We start from the raw sequence: 16,591 nt of genomic DNA on the forward strand, positions 1-16,591 counted from the left end.
ATGAGGAAAGCCGAAGAACCCGTTTTGGTTCTCGAAGGCACTTTTTCCCCAAAGTGAATTACATTCCACTAAAGCTGTTTCCCAACACAGAAGGCATTTAAATCAGTTTCAGCTCTTTAGGTTTAGAGGGGAACCGGCTAGCCATATACTGAACGCAATCCTCAATGATAACTCTCTGCTCCTTTATTCAATAAAAAAATCCTTCATTTTATGGAAATTATCGTTCCTCTTGTGCCTACCTTTACCTCCCGTGGCCGTGAGACAACGTATGGCGACCATTAGACACTAATAGGCTACATTAGACTATTATGTTGGAATGGTTTTAACATCATGAAAAATGATCTTCAATCAATCAGTGTTTGTAAAGAATTCTGACAGACGAGGTTGCCCTATAACAGAGCTTTCGAATCCAGTGGTCACTACCGTGCCTAACGCTGCCACCTACATGCGGTAGGCGGCGACGCGACCAAGCAGACAGCGGCCGCGCGCATTCCTGCGGCTCAGAACGAGGCTGACTTTCTATCCGGAGCTCACCGCATACCGCTCCATTCATGCTGTGAGAAGCTCAAGACTCGGAACTCGGAGCTTTGGACGAGTATCGTGACAGCCGTGGAAATGTCTGCAAGTTTAAGATTTTAATCATGCTGAGGAAAACAACCCCCAAGATCACAATTATCCGTAAGTAGAGCAAAACTTTTCTGCAACAACTTGATTTACATTGCGGTTATTACAGTGTAATTTGTAGCGTAGTTTGTGGCTCCATTGAGTGACATTCCTTCTCTCTCCCCCAATGCTTCCCCCCGGTGTTTCTATTCGTCGTGTCGTCGTATCAGTATAATTCGGATAGGCAGACGAGGACTCAATGAATGCGGATCTGGGGGATCGTTTTAGTTCAAGTATCTGCGATCTCTCAGTTATTTCAGGTTTGGGCACATCGCATTCTTTGCCTAAATCATTTAACGACATATTTGATATCATTGGCAAGTTGGTGAAGTCGACCAGTTACATTGTACTTGCCGAATGCATACAAGTAGCCTATCAAGCAGCCGTGTGTAGGCTTCATAGCTGGGGCGTTATCTCACATGCTTAATGCATGCAGGTTAATAAAATAGGAGCTCAACGAAATTAATTTTCAACTCCATAACTTGCACAGATAGAGCTTGAGGTTTGCCACCGTATCATTGCCTGGAGAAAAATGACAAATAAAGTGGCAATTTATTGAAGTCATTTTCAAAGCTTTGACATGTCTTGGTGCGGGTGTATCCCATCTCATCAACATGCGCTGACACTTTAATGTCATCTTATGAAGTTTTGACACTGAATTCGTAGGTGACGGCTGGTTGGGCGATGTTGGATGTAGGTTAGCCTGTGCAATTCACGTAGATGCCGAAACAAATGGATAAAAGTGGTGGCCTATGACTATGCTGGAACGTGTTGATAAGAGGCTCGAAAATAACATCCACTTTAGATTCTCCGTCCAGGCTAATGCTCGATGAGAATGTCATTGGATGTTATTGCTGAACGCATATTAGTGTTCAGACATCAGTGTGCCTATGAGATTCTTCTTGAAATGTGAGTCCTTGTATTTCCTCATTTATTTGGGGGGATTAACCATGGTGTTAGCGTTCCGTTTTTAGCTGTTATCAGTGGGCTATGTAGGAGGCTATGTAGCCTCTACTGGCTCTCATTCATTATTTTGAACCTTATTCCAAGTAGATAGAATAGTCTATTGATATGTTGTCGCATTTTTAGGATTCCCTATCGCAGTGTGTTTAGGTTTGTAGCCTACATGCATGCGGTGCTGGCCGTGGGTGTGCACCCAGAATCTCTATTGATGTTCTTCCCACTCCCACAGCATATTGGTAGGTTTATATCGCCTAATGTGTAAATAAATAGGCTACTATATGTAATACATTTTTTATTAGGATTGTATGCCTACTGGTAGGTTATGTGATAAAGGGGATGCACATGTGCTTTTGTCTACGCATAACCAAACAGTCACTCTTCTTATTATGGGAGCCTTATTGGAGTACTCCATACACTATCGCCCAAGTTTTGTTTAGCCTGCACTGGATTAGATAGCCTGTTTATTGGTAGGCCTTACTCATAAATAGCACAATGTGGATGCCAGGCTATAATAAGCAATCACTGGATGTAACAACCTTTATAGGCTATTCCTCCTCAATTTTCAATTTTCAATATTTACAATAATTTTGATTTAATTTGTACAGACATCTGTTAGATGTCAGCGCATTCATCTTGCTGAAAAAGTGAGCGATATGGGGGGGCTGCAGTTTTATAGATACAGTGCATTCGGAAAGTTTTCAGACCTCTTGACTTTTTCCATATTTTGTTACATTACATCCTTCTTCTAAAATCGTTTCTTTTTTTATTCCTCACACAATACCCCATTTATTATTTTTTATTTTTTTAATATAATTGTATTATTTGTATAAACAAATATTTTAACCTTTATTTAACTAGGCAAGTCGGTTTTAAGAACAAATTGAATAATGAGTGAAAACAGTTTTTAATTTTAATTTTATTTTTTACAAATTTATTAAAAATAAAAACAGAAATACATTTTTTACATAAGTATTCAGACCCTTTGCTATGAGATTCGAAACTGAGATCAGGTGCATCCTGTTTCCATTGATCATCCTTGAGATGTTTCTACAACTTGATTGGAGTTCACCTGTGGTAAATTCAATTGATTGGACATGATTTGGAAAGGCAGTGCATGTCAGAGCAAAAACCAAGCAATGAGGTAGAAGGAATTGTCCATAGAGCTCCGAGACAGGATTGTGTCGAGACACAGATCTGGGGAAGGGTACCAAAACATTTCTGCAGGATTGAAGGTCCCCAAGAATACAGTAGCCTCCATCATTCTTAAATGGAAGAAGTTTGGAACCACCAAGACTCTTCCTAGAGCTGAATGTAATACATAGGCTACAGTAGCCTACAATCTGCACATTTTTACAGTTTAAGTCGGAAGTTTACATACACTTAGGTTGGAGTCATTAAAACTCGTTTTTCAACCATTCTAAAAATTTATTGTAAACAAACTATAGTTTTGGCAAGTCGGTTAGGGCATCTACTTTGTGCATGACACAAGTAATTTTTCCAATAATTGTTTACAGGCAGATTTTTTCACTGGTAATTCACTGTATCACAATTCCAGTGGGTCAGAAGTTTACATACACTAAGTTCACTATGGCTTTAAACAGCTTGGAAAATTCCAGAAAATTATGTCATGGCTTTAGAAGCTTCTGATAGGCTAATTGACATCATTTGAGTCAATTGGAGATGTACCTGTGGATGTATTTCAAGGCCTACTTTGGTGCGAAAAGTGCAAATAAATCCCAGCACAACAGCAAAGGACCTTGTGAAGATGCTGGAGGAAACAGGTACAAAAGTATCTATATCCACAGTAAAAGAGTCCTATATCGACATAACCTGAAAGGCCGCTAAGGAAGGAAGAAGCCACTGCTCCAAAACCGCCATAAAAAAGCCAGACTACGGTTTGCAACTGCACATGGGGACAAAGATCGTACTTTTTGTCCTCTGGTCTGATGAAACAAAAATATAACTGTTTGGCCATAATGACCATCGTTATGTTTGGAGGAAAAAGGGGGGGCTTACAAGCCGAGAACACCATCCCAACCATAAAGCACGGGGGTGGCAGCATCATGTTGTGGAGGTGCTTTGCTGCAGGAGGAACTGGTGCACTTCACAAAATCCGATGATATCATGAGGAAATTCTGTGGATATATTGAAGCAACATCTCACGACATCAGTCAGGAAGTTAAAGCTTGGTCGCAAATGGGTTTTCCAAATGGACAATGACCCCAAGCATACTTCCAAAGTTGTGGCAAAATGGCTTAAGGACAACATAGTCAAGGTATTGGAGTGGCCATCACAGCACCCTGACCTCAATCCCATAGATCATTTGTGGGCTGAAGTGAAAAAGCGTGTGCGAACAAACCTACAAACCTACACCAGCTCTGTCAGGAGGAATGGGCCAAAATTCAGCCAATTTATTGTGGGAAGCTTGTGGAAGGCTACCCGAAACGTTTGACCCAAGTTAAACAATTTAAAGGCAATGCTACCAAATACTAATTGAGTGTATGTAAACTTCTGACCCACTGGGAATGTGATGAAAGAAATAAAAGCTGAAATAAATCCTTCTCTCTACTATTATTCTGACATTTCACATTCTTAAAATGAAGTGGTGATCCTAACTGACGTAAGACAGGGAATTTTTACTAGGATTAAATGTCAGGTATTGTGAAAAACAGAGTTTAAATGTATTTGGCTAAGATGTATGTAAACTTCCGACTTCAACTGTATATATATTGGCTTTATAATTATTTTTTAGGAAAACTCCTAATGTGCTGCAATTTAAAAAATGTATATACAGGCCAGAGAGAAAAGTGTGCAGTTTTATTGATACCTAGCATTCGGAAAGTATTCAGACCTCTTGACTTTTCCACATTTTGTTACGTTACAGCCTTGTTCTAAAATCAATCTGCACCCCATAATGAAGCGAAAACAGTTTTCACGTTTTTTCCCCGTTTTTTCCCCAATTTATTGTGAAAACCAAGCCATGAGGTCAAAGGAATTGTTCATAGAGCTCTGAGACAGGATTGTGTTGATGCACAGATCTGGGGAAGGGTACCAAAAATGTCTGCACTGGAGTTTGCCAAAAGGCACCTAAAGGACTCTCAGACCACGAGAAATGAGATTCTCTGGTCTGATGAAACCAAGATTGAACTATTTGGCCTGAATGCCAAGCGTCACGTCTAAAGGAAACCAGGCATCGCTCAACACCTGGCCAATAACATCCCTACGGTGAAGCATGATGGTGGCAGCATCATGCTATAGGGATGTTTCGCTACAAATACCTAGGTATCTGGTTAGACTGTAAACTCTCCTTCCAGACTCACATTAAGCATCTCCAATCCAAAATTAAATCTACAATCGGCTTCCTATTTCACAACAAAGCATCCTTCACTCATGCTGCCAAACATACCCTAGTAAAACTGACTATCCTACCGATCCTTGACTTCGGCGACGTCATTTACAAAATAGCCTCCAGCACTCTACTCAGCAAATTGGATGCAGTCTATCACAGTGCCATCCGTTTTGTCACCAAAGCCCCATATACTACCCACCACTGCGACCTGTATGCTCCCGTTTGCTGGCCCTCGCTTCATATCCATCGCCAAACCCACTGGCTCCAGGTCATCTACAAGTCGTTGCTAGGTAAAGCCCTGCCTTATCTCAGCTCACTGGTCACCTTAGCAGCATCCACCCGCAGCACGCTCTCCAGCAGGTATATTTCACTGGTCACCCCCAAAGCCAATTGCTCATTTGGCCTCCTTTCCTTCTAGTTCTCTGCTGCCAATGACTGGAACGAACTGCAAAAATCACTGAAGCTAGAGACTCATATCAGCTCACAGATCACTGCACCTGTACATAGACAATCTGTAAATAGCCCATCCAACGACCTCATCACCATATTGTTATTTATTTTATTTATTTTTGTTCCTTTGCACCCCAGTACCGCTACTTGCACGCTCATGTTTATTCCATGTGTAACTCTGTGTTGTTGTTTGTTATCGCACTGCTTTGCTTTATCTTGGCCAGGTCACAGTTGTAAATGAGAACTTGTTCTCAACTAGCCTACCTGGTTAAATAAGGTGAAATAAAATAACATAAAAAAATGTTTTTCAGTTGCATGGACTGGGAGACTAGTCAGCTTGAGATGATCTACAGTTTATTATTAAAACATTTTTTAAATCTGTTTTTGCTCTGTCATTATGGGTATTGTTTGTAAATTGATTGAGGGAAAAAAACAGTAAAGGGGTCTATATACTTTCCAAATGCACTGTAATTTCACGCTATTCTTAATATTTTGTCATTCGGCTGTGAGAAAATGTTTCTGTTTTAAAGCAAATTTCCTGCAATTCTAAACAGTTTGCCATGGCCTGTGACACAACATGGACTCGGGGGTGGACGTAACATAGTAAACGTAAATCTGAGACTCTCTGACTCTTATGATACAGTATGTTATAAATTCCAAAATGTTAGCTAGATGGCTAATGCTAATGTTAGCTAGGTGGCTAACGTTATCTATGCTAGGGGTTAGGGGTTAAGATTAGGGTTAAGGTTAGAAATTAAGTTAGGGGAAGGGTTAGCTAATATGCTAACTATTCGTGAAATAGTTAAAAAGTAGTAAGTTGTCCATGATGAGATTAAAAAATGCAACCATTGGTTTACTAGACGTTCACGTTACAGAAGTGTTCGTGCAAATTTATTTAACATAAAATACAGAAATATCTAATTTACTTTACACCCCTGAGTCAATCCATTTTAGAATCACCTTTGGCAGTCATAACATCTGTGATTCTTTCTAGGTAAGTCTCTAAGAGCTTTGCCCACCTGGATTGTACAATATTTGCACATTATTCTTTACAAAATTATTCTAGCTCTGTTACATTGCTTGTTGATCATTGCTAGACAGCCATTTTCAAGTAGATTTACGTCAAAACTGTAACTATGCCCTTTCAGGTTATTGTCCTGCTGAAATGTGAATTTGTCTCCCAGTGTCTGTTGGAAGGCACACGGAATCAGGTTTTCCTCTAGGATTCTTCAGGTGCTTAGCTCTATTCAATTTCTTTTTATCCTAAAAAAACTCCTTAGTCCTTGCCAACAAGCACACCCATAACATGATGCAGCCACCACCATGCTTGAAAATATTAAGAGTGGTACTCAGTGATTTGTTGTGTTGGATTTGCCCCAAACATAATGCTTTGTATTCAGGACACAACGTTCATTGCGTTGCTACATTTTTTGCAGTTTTACTTTAGTGCCTTATTGCAAACAGGATGCATATTTTGGAATATTTGTATTCTCTACAGGCTTCCTTCTTTTCACTCTGCCATTTAGGTTAGTATAGTGGTGTAACTACAATGTTGTTGATCCATCCTCAGTTTTCCCCTATCACAGCCATTAAACTCTGTAACTGTTTTAAAGTCACCATTGGCCTCTTGGTGAAATCCCTGAGTGGTTTCCTTCCTCTCCGGCAACTGAGTTAGGAAGGACCCCTGTATCTGTGTGTGACTGGGTGTATTGATACTCCATCCAAAGTGTAATTAATAACTTCACCATGTTCAAACGGATATTCAATGTCTGCTTTTTTATTTTTACCCTTCTACCAACAGGTACTTTGAAAAACCTCCCTCGTCTTTGTGGTTGAATCTGTGTTTGAAATCTACTGCTCGACTGAGGGACCTTACAGATAATTGCATTTGTGGGGTACAGGGAGGAGGTAGTCATTCAAAAATAATATTAAACACTATTATTGCACACAGAGTGAGTCCATGCAACTTTTTTTTTGTCTTCGTTACGTGAGGAATCACTCAATGTCATTGTTAATCAATTACTGTTGATTCATTGAAATAGTTATTTTCACCTATAGCCTGTTTGAAATGTTTTGTTAAGATATAGAATTAATCTCAATAATAACAAACTATTCTTTGGTTATTTTTGTCCCCTTTTCTCACTATCCTCTCTTTCAAAGGCTGGTCTGTCAGGGATAGTGGAGCTTTTAAGTCTGAAATGTTTTGAAGCTGGCTTTGCTGTAAAAGGGCACCTAAATCAAAGGGACATAGATTGAAATAGGTTCTCTTTCAAAATGTTCAGGGGGAAAATGACAGGTGCAGAAAATGGAGGAGACCGAAGTGTCCAATGTGTTCTAATCAAACTCACAGTATTCTGTTTAGAAAACAGGCTGGAACTCAGTGATTAGTATTCTGTTTAGAAAACAGGCTGGAACTCAGTGATTAGTATTCTGTTTAGAAAACAGGCTGGAACTCAGTGATTAGTATTCTGTTTAGAAAACAGGCTGGAACTCAGTGATTAGTATTCCGTTTAGAAAACAGGCTGGAACTCAGTGATTAGTATTCCGTTTAGAAAACAGGCTGGAACTCAGTGATTAGTATTCTGTTTAGAAAACAGGCTGGAACTCAGTGATTAGTATTCTGTTTAGAAAACAGGCTGGAACTCAGTGATTAGTATTCTGTTTAGAAAACAGGCTGGAACTCAGTGATTAGTATTCCGTTTAGAAAACAGGCTGGAACTCAGTGATTAGTATTCCGTTTAGAAAACAGGCTGGAACTCAGTGATTAGTATTCCGTTTAGAAAACAGGCTGGAACTCAGTGATTAGTATTCCGTTTTATTTTTGCCACAGCAAGTATGCCGTTTGTTTTCTCAAGTTCAATTTGAATATTTAGTGGATGGCCTGCAAGGTTTTGTCAGGAATAAACACTATTTTATTAACACTTATTCCTCAAAGCTCCTTTCTCTACAAAACATGTGTTTTTATTGTTGTCCATACAGTGCATGTGGCTCAAAGAGGACCGGTCCATTCCATGTTATTGGAGTAGTAAACCACTGTCAGTATCCCTGCAACAGCACCCTGGCAGATCGTCACCATTGTCCCTTGCCTGGCTACCCACCCACATCTCTCTGGCCAACTGACGTTTCTTTTCCACAAGTCTACATTTGCCTCCCTCCCCGACAATTTCTAGAACTCTAACACATTGTGACCCTTCTGATTGGTCCCAGAAACCGATGGGTTGGGCCTACATGTTGTCAACTTTGATACTCTGATTGGTTAGATTTGTTAGAGACCATCCAATCACTTATTCATTTGTTTTTGACAATGCCTCTCATTTTAATGTCACACAACCCACTGGGCACAGATGTCAATTCAACGTCTATTCCACATTGGTTGAATGTAATTTCACTGAAATGACGTGGAAACAACAGTGATTCAACCAGTGTGTGCCCAGTGGGAAATTCTTCAAGGATGGCAGTAGGTAGCTATCGATAGAGCATCGGAAATAAATTCAGGGTGAGTCGTCAGGCAACATCTCCCATCATCCTTCACAATTCATATCATATTATAGCCCTGGGCCATGGCCAAATCCGTTTTTTACCTCACATAGTTTTGAGACACATCTCCTATCCTGATCCGCTGTTTTCCTTGGCTAGCAGAAAAGAGGAGAGGTGAGGGGAGGAGGGGAGAGGGGAGGAGAGGAAGGGCTTTCCTGGGATGACGAGTCTGATGGTGACTACGACAGTGACAGTGTGGGCAGGAGCCTGGGAACATCTTAGTCAGCATGCATAACACTCCTCCTGATTAGGACACTGGCATGCCCACCTCATTTTGTTGAGTGCTTAGTCAAAGGCAAAAGTGTGTGTGTGTGTGTGTGTGTGTGTGTGTGTGTGTGTGTGTGTGTGTGTGTGTGTGTGTGTGTGTGTGTGTGTGTGTGTGTGTGTGTGTGTGTGTGTGTGTGTGTGTGTGTGTGTGTGTGTGTGTGTGTGTGGCAGTGGAAGTGGAAGTTATTATTACACTACTCCAATAATAAAAAGGCTGTTCCAATGACCTTGGAGTGGTTTGATAACATAGTGCTAGCCTAGCCCTATCAGGACTCAGTGTTCTTATCTGGACTAGTAATCTAACGCACTCTGCTGTTGACTCTGTATAGCAGCTCAGAAACGGGTCTGGACTGGGTACCGAGGCCTCAAGGCCAGTATGCCCCCCTGTCTAGCTCAGATGCTTCGAACCTCCTAGTGGGAGGGAGCTTTGCACCTGAAAAGACCCTCTCCCCCTACCCCCACCGCTGCTACTCCAGGACCCGTCTCTGTTTCAATATCAACATATCTCTCAGCCTTATCAGTCCGTAGATCCAGGCTAACACACACACACTACCATCTGCTGCCTGCTATCTCCTATCATTAGCTTTTGCTGTTGTAGCAGTCTGTGAGAGGAGGCTGTAGAAATGCATGGAGATGAATTCACTCAACACATTTCCTGACTTATGCTGTTTTATCTTTCCAAATGTATTTTGAAGAGTGTTTGTTTAGTGATCTCAGCTGAGACTAGCTGAGGAAGCTCTGCTCCAGGCAGGTCGGGGTTCCTAATGAGAACACCGCCACACTAAGACACTTGCTGCTACATACTGTGTGTGTGTGTGTGTGTCTACATTATGTGAGTGTGTGTTTACACTGTGTGTGTCTACACTGTTAGTGTGTGTGTGTGTGTGTGTGTGTGTGTGTGTGTGTGTGTGTGTGTGTGTGTGTGTGTGTGTGTGTGTGTCTACACTGTGTGTACAGTGTGTGTGTACAGTTTGTGTGTGTACAGTGTGTGTGTACAGCCTTCTATGAATTATTCCCTGTTGAGAAACTAAAGTAAAGTCAGTAGTTTATTCTTTGAAAGAACTCAGCATTATTCGTATGTGTTGCTAATTTACTATTATTACTTCTAGATCTTTATTTTGTCATTTTCTCTCTCCTCTCCGATATACTGCATTAAGTCTATTACCAGGCTTCTGCTCTGTGTACAGAGGGCTGTGAATAATTCAGCAGGCCAGGTCAGGTCTGTAAGTAAGACTAATAGAGAGTGTGGCTCACAGGACGAGCCTGGCCCTGGGGAGGCCCGGTGGTAAGGACACCACCAGTCCAACAAATCATCTCTCTGTGGGGACAGGACAGGGAGGACAGACCTTGTTTCTGGAGGGAGGAGAGGGGAGCGTAGAGGGGGTGTTCCCCCAACACTAGCCTCCGTCAGCTGGGCTAAGAGTCCCTAGTTCACCCCCTGTCGGAGTACTGTGGCTGAAACGGCCTTGTGTTTATTTGTTTATCACTAAAAGCGTCTGCTAAATGGCATATATTATTACCACAAGGATTCACACTTCCCCGCAGCAGCAGCAACCCCCTTACGTTCCCTTCCCCCTGTCTGTCTGTCTGTCTGTCTGTCTGTCTGTCTGTCTGTCTGTCTGTCTGTCTGTCTGTCTGTCTGTCTGTCTGTCTGTCTGTCTGTCTGTCTGTCTGTCTGTCTGTCTGTCTGTCTGTCTGTCTGTCTGTCTGTCTGTCTGTCTGTCTGTGGCTATTGTCCTTCCTTCCCTGTGGTGTTTGCCTCAGTGCTGAAGTGATTGACATCTGGTGTCATCACAACACTAGAAGTGTGGAGGGATGCTGTCTTCAGAAGGGGATATGGGCCTGGGAAACAGGGTGAGAGGTAGCTTGTTAACCACTCTCACAGCTCTGGGGCCTCTTTCTCTAGGTCTCTATCCTTCCCTGTCAGATACATTGTTTAGGCTCTAATGACATGGGACCAACTGTGTGTGAGGTGTGGTTGAGTTCTGGTCCATATGTGGTCATGTCCTCTGACAGCATTCTCCACTGTCTTTTGGACGAGCAGTGTGTGAGGTGAGCTGTGGTTGAGTTCTTGTCCAGATGTCATGTTTTCTGACCGAGGTCTATACTGACATTGGACCAGCAGTGTGTGAGGTGTGGTGGGGTTCTGTCCTAAGACAGTGGTCTCCACTGATATCTGCAGTGCAGACCAAGGAGGGGTGAAGTGCAGACTGCTGTTTGTTCAGTAATCTCCTAATTAATACCCCATTAAAGGATTTGAATTAGCCTATTGATCTGTCTGGGAGGGATGGGTTATCCTGCAAACCGCAACATGCAGGAAAAGGATATTTCCCTTCTCCCTTTGTTTAACTCATGTATTTATTCATGGCTTTGTCCTGCTCCTCCTGATGTATCACGGTGCAGTCCAAAGCCCCCTGCTCGCTGCCGCCACAAGGCCTGAGACGGTCATAGGGTTTGCAATCCTTGCGTCCATGTCTGAGCAGAGGAACTCCCAGTCCCATGCATCTGATGGACAGTTGGCCAGGCCAAGGCTATACTTTTCCAGATCTCTATGTGTGGGATTACTCTACACACACACACACACACACACACACACACACACACACACACACACACACACACACACACACACACACACACACACACACACACACACACACACACACACACACACAGCCAAATGGTACCACCATGCATCGCCGGAGGAATGTGTGAAAACGTGCACCCCTTCTGTGGGGATGTGAAAGAGTTAAATGAAAGGTCAGAATAAAGAGTGCCATTTTTCAATGTTACCATGCTGGGTGACCTATAATTTACCAGACCTTCACGGATTGGGTCCTCAGATCCTCAAAAGATTCTACAGCTGCACCATCGAGAGCATGGTTGCATCACTGCCTGGTATGGCAACTGCTCGGCCTCCGACCGCAAGGCACTATAGAGGGTAGTGCGTACGGCCCAGTACATCACTGGGGCCAAGCTTCCTTCCATCCAGGACCTCTACACCAGGCGGTGTCAGACGAAGACCTTAAAAATTGTCAAAGACTCCAGCCACTCTAGTCATAGACTGTTTTCTCTGCGACAGCACGGCAAGCGGTACCGGAGCACCAAGTCTAGGTCCAAGAGGCTTCTTAACAGGTTCTACCCCCCAGCAATAAGACTCCTGAACAGCTAATCAAAGGGCTACCCAGGCCATTCTTTATGCTGCTGCTGCTCTCTGTTTATGATCTATGCATAGTCACTTTAACTCTACCTACATGTACATATTACCTCAATTACTTCAACTAACCGGTGCCCCCGCACATTGACTCTGTACCTGTATCCCCTGTATATAGTCTCGCTTGCTATTTTAATGCTGCTCTTTAATTATTTGTTACTTTTGTTTTCAATTTTTTTACTTATCTTTTTTTTTACTTAATACTTATTTACATTTTTTTCTTAACTTCCTTAAAGCATTGTTGGTTAAGGGTTTGTAAGTAAGCTTTTCACTGTAAGGTCGTAAGCATTTCACTGTAAGGTCGTAAGCATTTCACTGTAAGGTCGTAAGCATTTCACTGTAAGGTCGTAAGCATTTCACTGTAAGGTCGTAAGCATTTCACTGTAAGGTCGTAAGCATTTCACTGTAAGGTCGTAAGCATTTCACTGTAAGGTCGTAAGCATTTCACTGTAAGGTCGTAAGCATTTCACTGTAAGGTCGTAAGCATTTCACTGTAAGGTCGTAAGCATTTCACTGTAAGGTCGTAAGCATTTCACTGTAAGGTCGTAAGCATTTCACTGTAAGGTGAAGGTGTTGTATTTGGCACATGTGACAAATAACATTTGATTTGATTAATACAGGTTCTTCAACACCACTGGCTGTTCTGTGTCGCTGAGCAACGCTCTGCTCTAGTTTAGTAGTTAACTGGTGTTGCTATGACATGCAGGGATGTAGCACCAGCCCAGGCAGTCTTCTGTGTTGCTGTAACGTGCTGGTTGGACATGGTGTGGAGAGAAGCCAGTCAGTGGTGGTGTGGAGGTGGAGGGGGAGGAGGAGTGAGTCATGGGCTGAGAAACATGGCCTGTTCTAGGGAACATCGGCAGTGTGATTCCTTTAGCAGACCTGGTGTGTGCAGACGTTACCCAGCAGGCTTTGATGCCCCCTTCTCCCCCCCTCTCCTTCCCCCTCTCTCTGCTTGTCCGAATGGCCTGTTCTGGAAATGATTATACTGGCAGCCCAATGAAGGCCCTGGCCTGCTGTGGGTCGCGGGCCGGGGTCAGGGTTCACATTCCTTCCTCCTGATGAGATTCTCTTCACATGTTTCCCTGGTGCCCATCATAGTTCAGGGGAGAAGGAGAACAGACCAGCTGTGTGCCTCTGGCTGTCTCTGTATGGGAGGTGGTTTCAGGATGTGTGTTTGTTTACCTGCATTTCAGTTGGTCACCTACTGCCACATTAGACCTCAATCACATTACAGTGGAACTGTGCTGACGATTGTCAGATGTTTTCCCCCTGGTAGCAATTTTTTTTTTTAAATCCACGATAGAAATAAATGAGTGAAAAGAGATCAATTCAGGGCCGCATGAAGCTTAATTGGCCCATCTCAGCATTTCAGACTACAGCTGGCATCGGCAAACTAAGAATTTTCACAATTACAGACAAGGTGCTATTTTGTTGTTGGACATACAAAAGCATGGGTGTTTGACTTACCCAGGCACTGCTGGCAGGCGTCCTCCTGTACTCTTAGCACATGTTTTCCACATTTCACAGCTTGGAAAGGAAAGAGAGAGACGCTAGCCAGCCTCAAACTGGGGCGGTCATGGTAGAATGATGTAGCTAGTTCTCATTGCCATCAGTCGCTTGTTTATTTGTGAAAGAACTAACTGCAGTGTTTCTCCGATGTATCATTGGGGCGTGACAGCCATGCCATGGCAGCATGACGATGAGGAGAGGAGGAGAGGATGACTGTTAACCATTACTAACTACCCCCCTCAGCCTCAGCCCCCAGCCTCAGTCCCCAGCCTCAGCCTCAGCCCCCAGCCTCAGTCCTCAGTCCTCAGCCTCAGCCCCCAGACCCCAGCCTCAGCCTCAGCCTCAGCCCCCAGCCCCCAGCCTCAGCCCCCGCCCCCAGTCTCAGTCCCCAGCCTCAGTCCCCAGCCTCAGCCCCCAGCCTCAGTCCCCAGCCTCAGCCTCAGCCCCCAGCCTCAGCATCAGCCCCCAGCCTCAGCCCCCAGTCTCAGCCCCCAGCCTCAGTCCCCAGCCTCAGCGTCAGCCCCCAGCCTCAGCCCCCAGCCTCAGCCCCCAGCCTCAGTCCCCAGCCTCAGCGTCAGCCCCCAGCGTCAGCCCCCAGCCTCAGCCCCCAGACTCAGTCCCCAGCCTCAGCCTCAGCCCCCAGCCTCAGTCCCCAGCCTCAGCCCCCAGCCTCAGCCCCCAGCCTCAGCCCCCAGCCTCAGCCCCCAGCCCTCAGCCTCAGCCCCCAGCCTCAGCCCCCAGCCTCAGTCCCCAGCCTCAGCCTCAGCCCCCAGCCTCAGCCTCAGTCCCCAGCCTCAGCCCCCAGCCTCAGCCTCAGTCCCCAGCCTCAGCCCCCAGCCTCAGCCCCCAGCCTCAGTCCCCAGCCTCAGCCCCCAGCCTCAGCCTCAGTCCCCCCCAGCCTCAGCCTCAGCCCCCAGCCTCAGCCCCCAGCCTCAGCCCCCAGCTTCAGCCCCCAGCCTCAGTCCCCAGCCTCAGTCCCCAGCCTCAGTCCCCAGCCTCAGTCCCCAGCCTCAGCCCCCAGCCTCAGCCCCCAGCCTCAGTCCCCAGCCTCAGCCCCCAGCCTCAGTCCTCAGCCTCAGTCCCCAGCCTCAGCCCCCAGCCTCAGTCCCCAGCCTCAGTCCCCAGCCTCAGTCCCCAGCCTCAGTCCCCAGCCTCAGCCCCCAGCCTCAGTCCCCAGCCTCAGCCCCCAGCCTCAGCCCCCAGCCTCAGCCCCCAGCCCTCAGCCTCAGCCCCCAGCCTCAGCCCCCAGCCTCAGCCCCCAGCCCTCAGCCTCAGCCTCAGCCCCCAGCCTCAGCCCCCAGCCTCAGCCCCCAGCCTCAGTCCCCAGCCTCAGCCTCAGCCCCCAGCCTCAGCCTCAGTCCCCAGCCTCAGCCCCCAGCCTCAGCCTCAGTCCCCAGCCTCAGCCCCCAGCCTCAGCCCCCAGCCTCAGTCCTCAGCCTCAGCCCCCAGCCTCAGCCTCAGCCTCAGCCCCCAGCCTCAGCCTCAGCCCCCAGCCTCAGTCCCCAGCCTCAGCGCCTCAGCCCCCAGCCTCAGCCTCAGCCCCCAGCCTCAGCCCCCAGCTTCAGCCCCCAGCCTCAGTCCCCAGCCTCAGTCCCCAGCCTCAGTCCCCAGCCTCAGCCCCCAGCCTCAGCCCCCAGCCTCAGTCCCCAGCCTCAGCCCCCAGCCTCAGTCCCCAGCCTCAGTCCCCAGCCTCAGCCCCCAGCCTCAGTCCCCAGCCTCAGTCCCCAGCCTCAGTCCCCAGCCTCAGCCCCCAGCCTCAGCCCCCAGCCTCAGCCCCCAGCCTCAGCCCAAACAGCTGTCAGCCTTAGAAATCTTCCTGCCCGCTGCAGTGGTTCAGGGATCAATGGTCACTGGAGCAGAATGTAGCTTTAAGTTTAGCAGGGGCTTAGCACATCACTCACTCCAGGGGATTTTTAGGAAAGTGAAGTGGTTGATACTGAGACGGCCACAAAGTGAGATGAAGAGATTTCTGTCAGTAAATGTAAACTTCTCTCTTTGCAATCTTTTGAGCTCTTTTTACGCGTCTGTGTATGTGTTTCTATTTATATCTCTGTGTGTTTGTGTATGTCTGTCTGTCTGTGTATGACTGAGTGAGGAGAAACAGCTTTACACCCGTGACAGATGTTGTGTGTGACTGAGTGAGGAGAAACAGCTTTACACCCGTGACAGATGTTGTGTGTGACTGAGTGAGGAGAAACAGCTTTACACCCGTGACAGACATTGTGTGTGACTGAGTGAGGAGAAACAGCTTTACACCTGTGACAGATGTTGTGTGTGACTGAGTGAGGAGAAACAGCTTTACACCCGTGACAGATGTTGTGTGTGACTGAGTGAGGAGAAACAGCTTTACACCCGTGACAGATGTTGTGTGTGACTGTCAGTGAGGAGAAACAGCTTTACACCCGTGACAGGCGTTGTGTGTGACTGAGTGAGGAGAAACAGCTTTACACCCGTGACAGATGTTGTGTGTGACTGAGTGAGGAGAAACAGCTTTACACCCGTGACAGATGTTGTGTGTGACTGAGTGAGGAGAAACAGCTTTACACCCGTGACAGACATTGTGTGTGACTGAGTGAGGAGAAACAGCTTTACACCTGTGACAGATGTTGTGTGTGACTGAGTGAGGAGAAACAGCT

The 16,591-nt window shown here is 45.7% G+C and overlaps 1 protein-coding gene across 2 annotated transcripts in view; it reads left to right on the forward strand.

Annotated features, from left to right (window-relative positions):
• Nucleotides 1-531: 531 nt before the first annotated feature.
• The window catches only part of LOC118360565 (plexin-A1-like), a 320,507-nt gene continuing 304,447 nt past the window's right edge, over nt 532-16,591 (forward strand). For both annotated transcript variants that reach the window (XM_052485217.1, XM_052485218.1), the window contains exon 1: nt 532-678. The gene's annotated coding sequence lies outside the window, so the exon portion shown is untranslated. The remainder of the gene's footprint in view (nt 679-16,591) is intronic.

Source organism: Oncorhynchus keta, chromosome 28 (assembly GCF_023373465.1).
Source record: "Oncorhynchus keta strain PuntledgeMale-10-30-2019 chromosome 28, Oket_V2, whole genome shotgun sequence".
In the NCBI taxonomy this organism is placed as follows: domain Eukaryota; kingdom Metazoa; phylum Chordata; class Actinopteri; order Salmoniformes; family Salmonidae; genus Oncorhynchus; species Oncorhynchus keta.